Source organism: Cicer arietinum, chromosome 5, assembly GCF_000331145.2.
Source record: "Cicer arietinum cultivar CDC Frontier isolate Library 1 chromosome 5, Cicar.CDCFrontier_v2.0, whole genome shotgun sequence".
In the NCBI taxonomy this organism is placed as follows: domain Eukaryota; kingdom Viridiplantae; phylum Streptophyta; class Magnoliopsida; order Fabales; family Fabaceae; genus Cicer; species Cicer arietinum.
In genome coordinates this window covers 20,357,397-20,366,395 of record NC_021164.2, presented here as the reverse complement: position 1 = coordinate 20,366,395, position 8,999 = coordinate 20,357,397, and positions in this window count along the sequence as shown.

Genomic DNA, 8,999 nt, shown 5'->3' with positions numbered 1-8,999 from the left:
GATTAATTGCAATCGATTGCCACAAACTTGTAGTTTAAGAAATCTAATTCAATTGATGTCCCAATCGATTTGTTGGATCACAGAACTTATTCCTGATAAAAAAAAACTTTGTCCTAATTGATTTACCAATCGACTGATGCAGTAAATGGTTGGTTCTGTGATTTGCAAATTCGATTGCTCAATTGATGTCCCAATCGATTGTACAATTGATTGGATTAAGCCCAGAACTCAGGTTTCACTAAAAACCTTTAACTAATCGATTGTCCAATCGATTTACGTAGTGAAAACTCTTGTTCTGAGTCAGACAATCGATTGCCCAATTGATTCATCAATTGACTTATTAGTTGATTTATTTATTTTCATTGGCAAAGACTTAGGTATGAGACCATAGTGATTAGTCTACTAAACTAACTACTATGACAACTAATTACACTACACATATTTGCATCTTTCTCAAGCATATCCTCCAACTTTGGTTGATTCCTTGAGTTGCAAGAAGGCCTATCTATCCAACTCACTCACTTCTATTTCTATACCACCTGATCCTTGGAGTTAATCGCCAAACTCTCACAAGATCCAGGTGAAACTTCTTCTTGATGATCTCACACCAACAAAGAGAGCCACCGGTTTCCTTACTGGATTTCTAGAACTTCAATTACAAAAAATTGTCTTTCACAAAGAATTAAAGAGTATCAAGAACTTTGAATCAATCACAATATAGGATCTCACACAAAAGTAGTTAGCCAATGAATATTTTTGTGTTGTAAAAACTTTTCTCTCAGAGTGTTTTTCAAAGTTATTCAAAAGTTATTCAAGTGTTATCCAAAATTTATTTTTAAGAGTGATTGAATCTGCTTATATAAATTCAGAAAAACATCAGGACAATCGATTGCTCAATCGATTTTATAAAGGTTTAAAGCATAGTATATAATTTTAACTCTTCAATGTTTTTTAACTACCCAACTATTGGAAGGTGTCAAAGCTATGATTGAAATAATATAAGAAATGTCGAAGGCCACTAATGAATTAGGGGAGGATATAGACAGCAAAGTCAGAGCTGACCACTAATGAATTTGGTCTTCAGTCAGTTACACGAGCAAAGATTATAAATCAAAAAGAAAAACTTATCACTTACGCGCACAAGACCTTGAGTTGAAAAAATAGATCACTAAGCTCAAAAACAAGATCAAAGAGTTGGAGATTGAAAGAAAGATGATTGTTCCAAATCAATAATTGGCAAAGAAACATTTGTCCTAAGTATTATTGAAGGTAGTTGGCCAGGATCTAGACTTTTCAAGCTCGAAGGCCAAAGCGCAAAATGCAGGAATTCACTTGGCTTTTATGGAACAAAGACTTGTTGACTTGAACAATGTTTATTCTACCTTTAAACAAAATCCACCATTTTGACATCATTATTCTCTTTCTTTATGATGTGTTGTAATGTTATCGAATTTTCTTTGAATGCCTTATTTTATTAAGACAAATTGCTCATTTGGTATTCTTCAATTTCTTGATTCATTTGATGTTTATCTCATGGATGTTAGGTTTAAAGTATTTTAAAAATTTCCAATTGATTAACAAAGTTTTATGACCTAAATTTATTTATCAAATTAAATGAGTTATTTGAAAATACTTTTTCTATGACAAAATGAGCTTCCTATATGGAGACCACTTACCATAACCACGAGTTTTGGTGTCAATTGGCAAAATCATTTTCCACACTGTAACACCCCGATTTTCAAAGCGATGGTGTATTTTTTTTTTCAAAAGAAATTAAAATAAAACAAACAAATAAATGAGGTAATAACTTTGGATAAATAATTGAGTCATTATAATTTACAGCAGCGGAAAAATTTCTCAAAATACGAATCCAAAATATTTACACATCAAAAAGTGGTACATGTAACCCACCGAAAATAACATGTCAAGCTGACAATATTAGTAAAGCTACAATTTTCCAGTTCAAAATAACGTAATCCAGAAAAAGACATAAGTTCCCTCTGTGTCATCCAAATCTGATCATTCTTCAAAAAAAAAACTATAGCTATACACCCTGAGTGATCTCCACGCGCCCCGTGAGATCCTCCTAACATAGCTCCAGTCAAGCATTCCCATCTACATTCTCTTCCGTAGGGTACGAACCGGTAGGATCGTCCTGGCTCTCATCTGAGGGCAAAACCCAGATTTCCACAGTAGTTGTAAAGGGTCACCAACCGAAATTAACAATTAACACATAACATTTAAGTTTCTAAATGCACAAAATAACCTTTCAACTTAGCATGCACCTTAAAAGGATTTTCCATATGCTAAAAGTTCATATAATGCTTGCCAATTAAAAATGAAATCAAAATGAAGTTCTCAAATCATCAAGTAATACATAACTGACCAAAGCATTGATAAATCAATTGAGCAATCGATTATCTAACTCAAAATAAGGACTTCTACTGAGCCAATCGATTTGGTCAGTTCTGCTGAGTTCCTGCATGACCAAATCGATTTTGTCAGTTTTGTTGAGTTCCTGTGTTGCCAAATCGATTTCCAAATCGATTTTGTCAGTTTTGCTGAGTTCCTGTGTTGCCAAATCGATTTTCAAATTGATTTCTTAAATGGTTTTGAAAAACAGATCACAAAATCGATTGGTAAATCGATTTTGTCAATTTAAGCAGAGTCCCTGCAACTCATCAATTGATTGGGAAATCGATTTCCCTGCATATTCTTCCAAAAATACATAAACTAACTCAATCACCTTCATACACAATTCCACATCTTAACACTTAGCAATGATAACGCAATCGCTACAACATCATGAGTTTCGAAATAGTATTGCAATCAAACATGCTATCACCAAATTCCAAAACATAACACTTAACACTTATAACACAATTACTACAACATCATGGGTTTCGAAATGGTATTGCAATCAAACATGTTATCACCAAATTCCAAAACATACACTTAACACTTATAACACAATACTACAACATCATGGGTTTCGAAATGGTATTGCAATCACGGACAAACACCATTTACCAGGGTGTAGTCTTTCACGGACAAACACTTGTGCAGTCTCTCACGGACAAACACAATTTACCAGGGTGTAGTCTCTCACGGACAAACACCTGTGCAATCTCTCACGGACAAACACAATTTACAAGGGTGTAGTCTCTCACGGACAAACACCTGTGCAGTCTCTCACGGACAAACACAATTTACCAGGGTGTAGTCTCTCACGGACAAACACCTGTACAGTCTTTCGCGGACAAACACCATTTACCAGGGTGTAGTCTTTCACGGACTAACACATGTGCAGTCTCTCACGGGCAAACACAATTTACTAGGGTGTAGTCTCTCACGGACAAACACAATTTACCAGGGTGTAGTCTCTCACGGACAAACACCTGTACAGTCTTTCACGGACAAACACCATTTACCAGGGTGTAGTCTTTCACGGACAAACACTTGTGCAGTCTCTCTCGGGCAAACACAATTTACTAGGGTGTAGTCTCTCACGGACAAACACCTGTGCAGTCTCTCACGGACAAACACAATTTACCAAAACGTAAATCGTAAACGTACCACCTATCACGGGTCAGTACTGTTTACCGAGGTGTTCTTAATACTCTTTTAACTTAAACGATTTCCAAAACGAACATTAAGTAAACAAGACATTAAGAGATTCCCCATTCTTAATACTCATTTAACTGAAACGATTTTCCAAAACAAACATTAAGTAAACAGAAATATTAAGAGATTCCCCATTCTTAATACTCTTTTAACTTAAACGATTTTCCAAAACAAACATTAAGTAAACAAGACATTAAGAGATTCCCTATTCTTAATACTCATTTAACTTAAACGATTTTCAAATTCAACACAAAACAAACTCAGACATATTATCAAATTCAATCCACGATTCACACCAAAACACATCAATTCATTTCACCACAAAAACCAACCATACACATATCAAATTTCATAAGCATTGATTATTAACACGTCAAATACGAAGAACACAATCATCACAACATACCCCTCAAACACACCAAATCTCATTTCCTCAAAATCATACGATAACATTAAGTAAACAAGACATTAAGAGATTCCCCATTCTTAATACTCTTTTAACTTAAACGATTTTCCAAAACAAACATTAAGTAAACAAAAATATTAAGAGATTCCCCATTCTTAATACTCATTTAACTTAAACGATTTTCAAAACGAACATTAAGTAAACAAGACATTAAGAGATTCCCCATTCTTAATACTCATTTAACTTAAACGATTTTCAAAACAAACATTAAGTAAACAAGACATTAAGAGATTCCCCATTCTTAATACTCATTTAACTTAAACGATTTTCAAAACAAACATTAAGTAAACAAGACATTAAGAGATTCCCCATTCTTAATACTCATTTAACTTAAACGATTTTCAAAACAAACATTAAGTAAACAAGACATTAAGAGATTCCCCATTCTTAATACTCATTTAACTTAAACGATTTTCAAAACAAACATTAAGTAAACAAGACATTAAAAGATTCCCCATTCTTAATACTCATTTAACTTAAACGATTTTCAAAACAAACATTAAGTAAACAAGACATTAAAAGATTCCCCATTCTTAATACTCATTTAACTTAAACGATTTTCAAAACAAACATTAAGTAAACAAGACATTAAAAGATTCCCCATTCTTAATACTCATTTAACTTAAACGATTTTCAAAACAAACATTAAGTAAACAAGACATTAAAAGATTCCCCATTCTTAATACTCATTTAACTTAAACGATTTTCAAAACAAACATTAAGTAAACAAGACATTAAAAGATTCCCCATTCTTAATACTCATTTAACTTAAACGATTTTCAAAACAAACATTAAGTAAACAAGACATTAAAAGATTCCCCATTCTTAATACTCATTTAACTTAAACGATTTTCAAAACAAACATTAAGTAAACAAGACATTAAAAGATTCCCCATTCTTAATACTCATTTAACTTAAACGATTTTCACAACAAACATTAAGTAAACAAGACATTAAAAGATTCCCCATTCTTAATACTCATTTAACTTAAACGATTTTCACAACAAACATTAAGTAAACAAGACATTAAAAGATTCCCCATTCTTAATACTCATTTAACTTAAACGATTTTCACAACAAACATTAAGTAAACAAGACATTAAGAGATTCCCCATTCTTAATACTCATTTAACTTAAACGATTTTCAAAACAAACATTAAGTAAACAAGACATTAAGAGATTCCCCATTCTTAATACTCATTTAACTTAAACGATTTTCAAAACAAACATTAAGTAAACAAGACATTAAGAGATTCCCCATTCTTAATACTCATTTAACTTAAACGATTTTCAAAACAAACATTAAGTAAACAAGACATTAAAAGATTCCCCATTCTTAATACTCATTTAACTTAAACGATTTTCAAAACAAACATTAAGTAAACAAGACATTAAAAGATTCCCCATTCTTAATACTCATTTAACTTAAACGATTTTCAAAACAAACATTAAGTAAACAAGACATTAAAAGATTCCCCATTCTTAATACTCATTTAACTTAAACGATTTTCACAACAAACATTAAGTAAACAAGACATTAAAAGATTCCCCATTCTTAATACTCATTTAACTTAAACGATTTTCACAACAAACATTAAGTAAACAAGACATTAAAAGATTCCCCATTCTTAATACTCATTTAACTTAAACGATTTTCACAACAAACATTAAGTAAACAAGACATTAAGAGATTCCCCATTCTTAATACTCATTTAACTTAAACGATTTTCAAAACAAACATTAAGTAAACAAGACATTAAGAGATTCCCCATTCTTAATACTCATTTAACTTAAACGATTTTCAAAACAAACATTAAGTAAACAAGACATTAAGAGATTCCCCATTCTTAATACTCATTTAACTTAAACGATTTTCAAAACAAACATTAAGTAAACAAGACATTAAAAGATTCCCCATTCTTAATACTCATTTAACTTAAACGATTTTCAAAACAAACATTAAGTAAACAAGACATTAAAAGATTCCCCATTCTTAATACTCATTTAACTTAAACGATTTTCAAAACAAACATTAAGTAAACAAGACATTAAAAGATTCCCCATTCTTAATACTCATTTAACTTAAACGATTTTCACAACAAACATTAAGTAAACAAGACATTAAAAGATTCCCCATTCTTAATACTCATTTAACTTAAACGATTTTCACAACAAACATTAAGTAAACAAGACATTAAAAGATTCCCCATTCTTAATACTCATTTAACTTAAACGATTTTCACAACAAACATTAAGTAAACAAGACATTAAGAGATTCCCCATTCTTAATACTCATTTAACTTAAACGATTTTCAAAACAAACATTAAGTAAACAAGACATTAAGAGATTCCCCATTCTTAATACTCATTTAACTTAAACGATTTTCAAAACAAACATTAAGTAAACAAGACATTAAGAGATTCCCCATTCTTAATACTCATTTAACTTAAACGATTTTCAAAACAAACATTAAGTAAACAAGACATTAAAAGATTCCCCATTCTTAATACTCATTTAACTTAAACGATTTTCAAAACAAACATTAAGTAAACAAGACATTAAAAGATTCCCCATTCTTAATACTCATTTAACTTAAACGATTTTCAAAACAAACATTAAGTAAACAAGACATTAAAAGATTCCCCATTCTTAATACTCATTTAACTTAAACGATTTTCACAACAAACATTAAGTAAACAAGACATTAAAAGATTCCCCATTCTTAATACTCATTTAACTTAAACGATTTTCACAACAAACATTAAGTAAACAAGACATTAAAAGATTCCCCATTCTTAATACTCATTTAACTTAAACGATTTTCACAACAAACATTAAGTAAACAAGACATTAAGAGATTCCCCATTCTTAATACTCATTTAACTTAAACGATTTTCAAAACAAACATTAAGTAAACAAGACATTAAGAGATTCCCCATTCTTAATACTCATTTAACTTAAACGATTTTCAAAACAAACATTAAGTAAACAAGACATTAAGAGATTCCCCATTCTTAATACTCATTTAACTTAAACGATTTTCAAAACAAACATTAAGTAAACAAGACATTAAAAGATTCCCCATTCTTAATACTCATTTAACTTAAACGATTTTCAAAACAAACATTAAGTAAACAAGACATTAAAAGATTCCCCATTCTTAATACTCATTTAACTTAAACGATTTTCAAAACAAACATTAAGTAAACAAGACATTAAAAGATTCCCCATTCTTAATACTCATTTAACTTAAACGATTTTCACAACAAACATTAAGTAAACAAGACATTAAAAGATTCCCCATTCTTAATACTCATTTAACTTAAACGATTTTCACAACAAACATTAAGTAAACAAGACATTAAAAGATTCCCCATTCTTAATACTCATTTAACTTAAACGATTTTCACAACAAACATTAAGTAAACAAGACATTAAGAGATTCCCCATTCTTAATACTCATTTAACTTAAACGATTTTCAAAACAAACATTAAGTAAACAAGACATTAAGAGATTCCCCATTCTTAATACTCATTTAACTTAAACGATTTTCAAAACAAACATTAAGTAAACAAGACATTAAGAGATTCCCCATTCTTAATACTCATTTAACTTAAACGATTTTCAAAACAAACATTAAGTAAACAAGACATTAAAAGATTCCCCATTCTTAATACTCATTTAACTTAAACGATTTTCAAAACAAACATTAAGTAAACAAGACATTAAAAGATTCCCCATTCTTAATACTCATTTAACTTAAACGATTTTCAAAACAAACATTAAGTAAACAAGACATTAAAAGATTCCCCATTCTTAATACTCATTTAACTTAAACGATTTTCACAACAAACATTAAGTAAACAAGACATTAAAAGATTCCCCATTCTTAATACTCATTTAACTTAAACGATTTTCACAACAAACATTAAGTAAACAAGACATTAAAAGATTCCCCATTCTTAATACTCATTTAACTTAAACGATTTTCACAACAAACATTAAGTAAACAAGACATTAAGAGATTCCCCATTCTTAATACTCATTTAACTTAAACGATTTTCAAAACAAACATTAAGTAAACAAGACATTAAGAGATTCCCCATTCTTAATACTCATTTAACTTAAACGATTTTCAAAACAAACATTAAGTAAACAAGACATTAAGAGATTCCCCATTCTTAATACTCATTTAACTTAAACGATTTTCAAAACAAACATTAAGTAAACAAGACATTAAAAGATTCCCCATTCTTAATACTCATTTAACTTAAACGATTTTCAAAACAAACATTAAGTAAACAAGACATTAAAAGATTCCCCATTCTTAATACTCATTTAACTTAAACGATTTTCAAAACAAACATTAAGTAAACAAGACATTAAAAGATTCCCCATTCTTAATACTCATTTAACTTAAACGATTTTCACAACAAACATTAAGTAAACAAGACATTAAAAGATTCCCCATTCTTAATACTCATTTAACTTAAACGATTTTCACAACAAACATTAAGTAAACAAGACATTAAAAGATTCCCCATTCTTAATACTCATTTAACTTAAACGATTTTCACAACAAACATTAAGTAAACAAGACATTAAGAGATTCCCCATTCTTAATACTCATTTAACTTAAACGATTTTCAAAACAAACATTAAGTAAACAAGACATTAAGAGATTCCCCATTCTTAATACTCATTTAACTTAAACGATTTTCAAAACAAACATTAAGTAAACAAGACATTAAGAGATTCCCCATTCTTAATACTCATTTAACTTAAACGATTTTCAAAACAAACATTAAGTAAACAAGACATTAAAAGATTCCCCATTCTTAATACTCATTTAACTTAAACGATTTTCAAAACAAACATTAAGTAAACAAGACATTAAAAGATTCCCC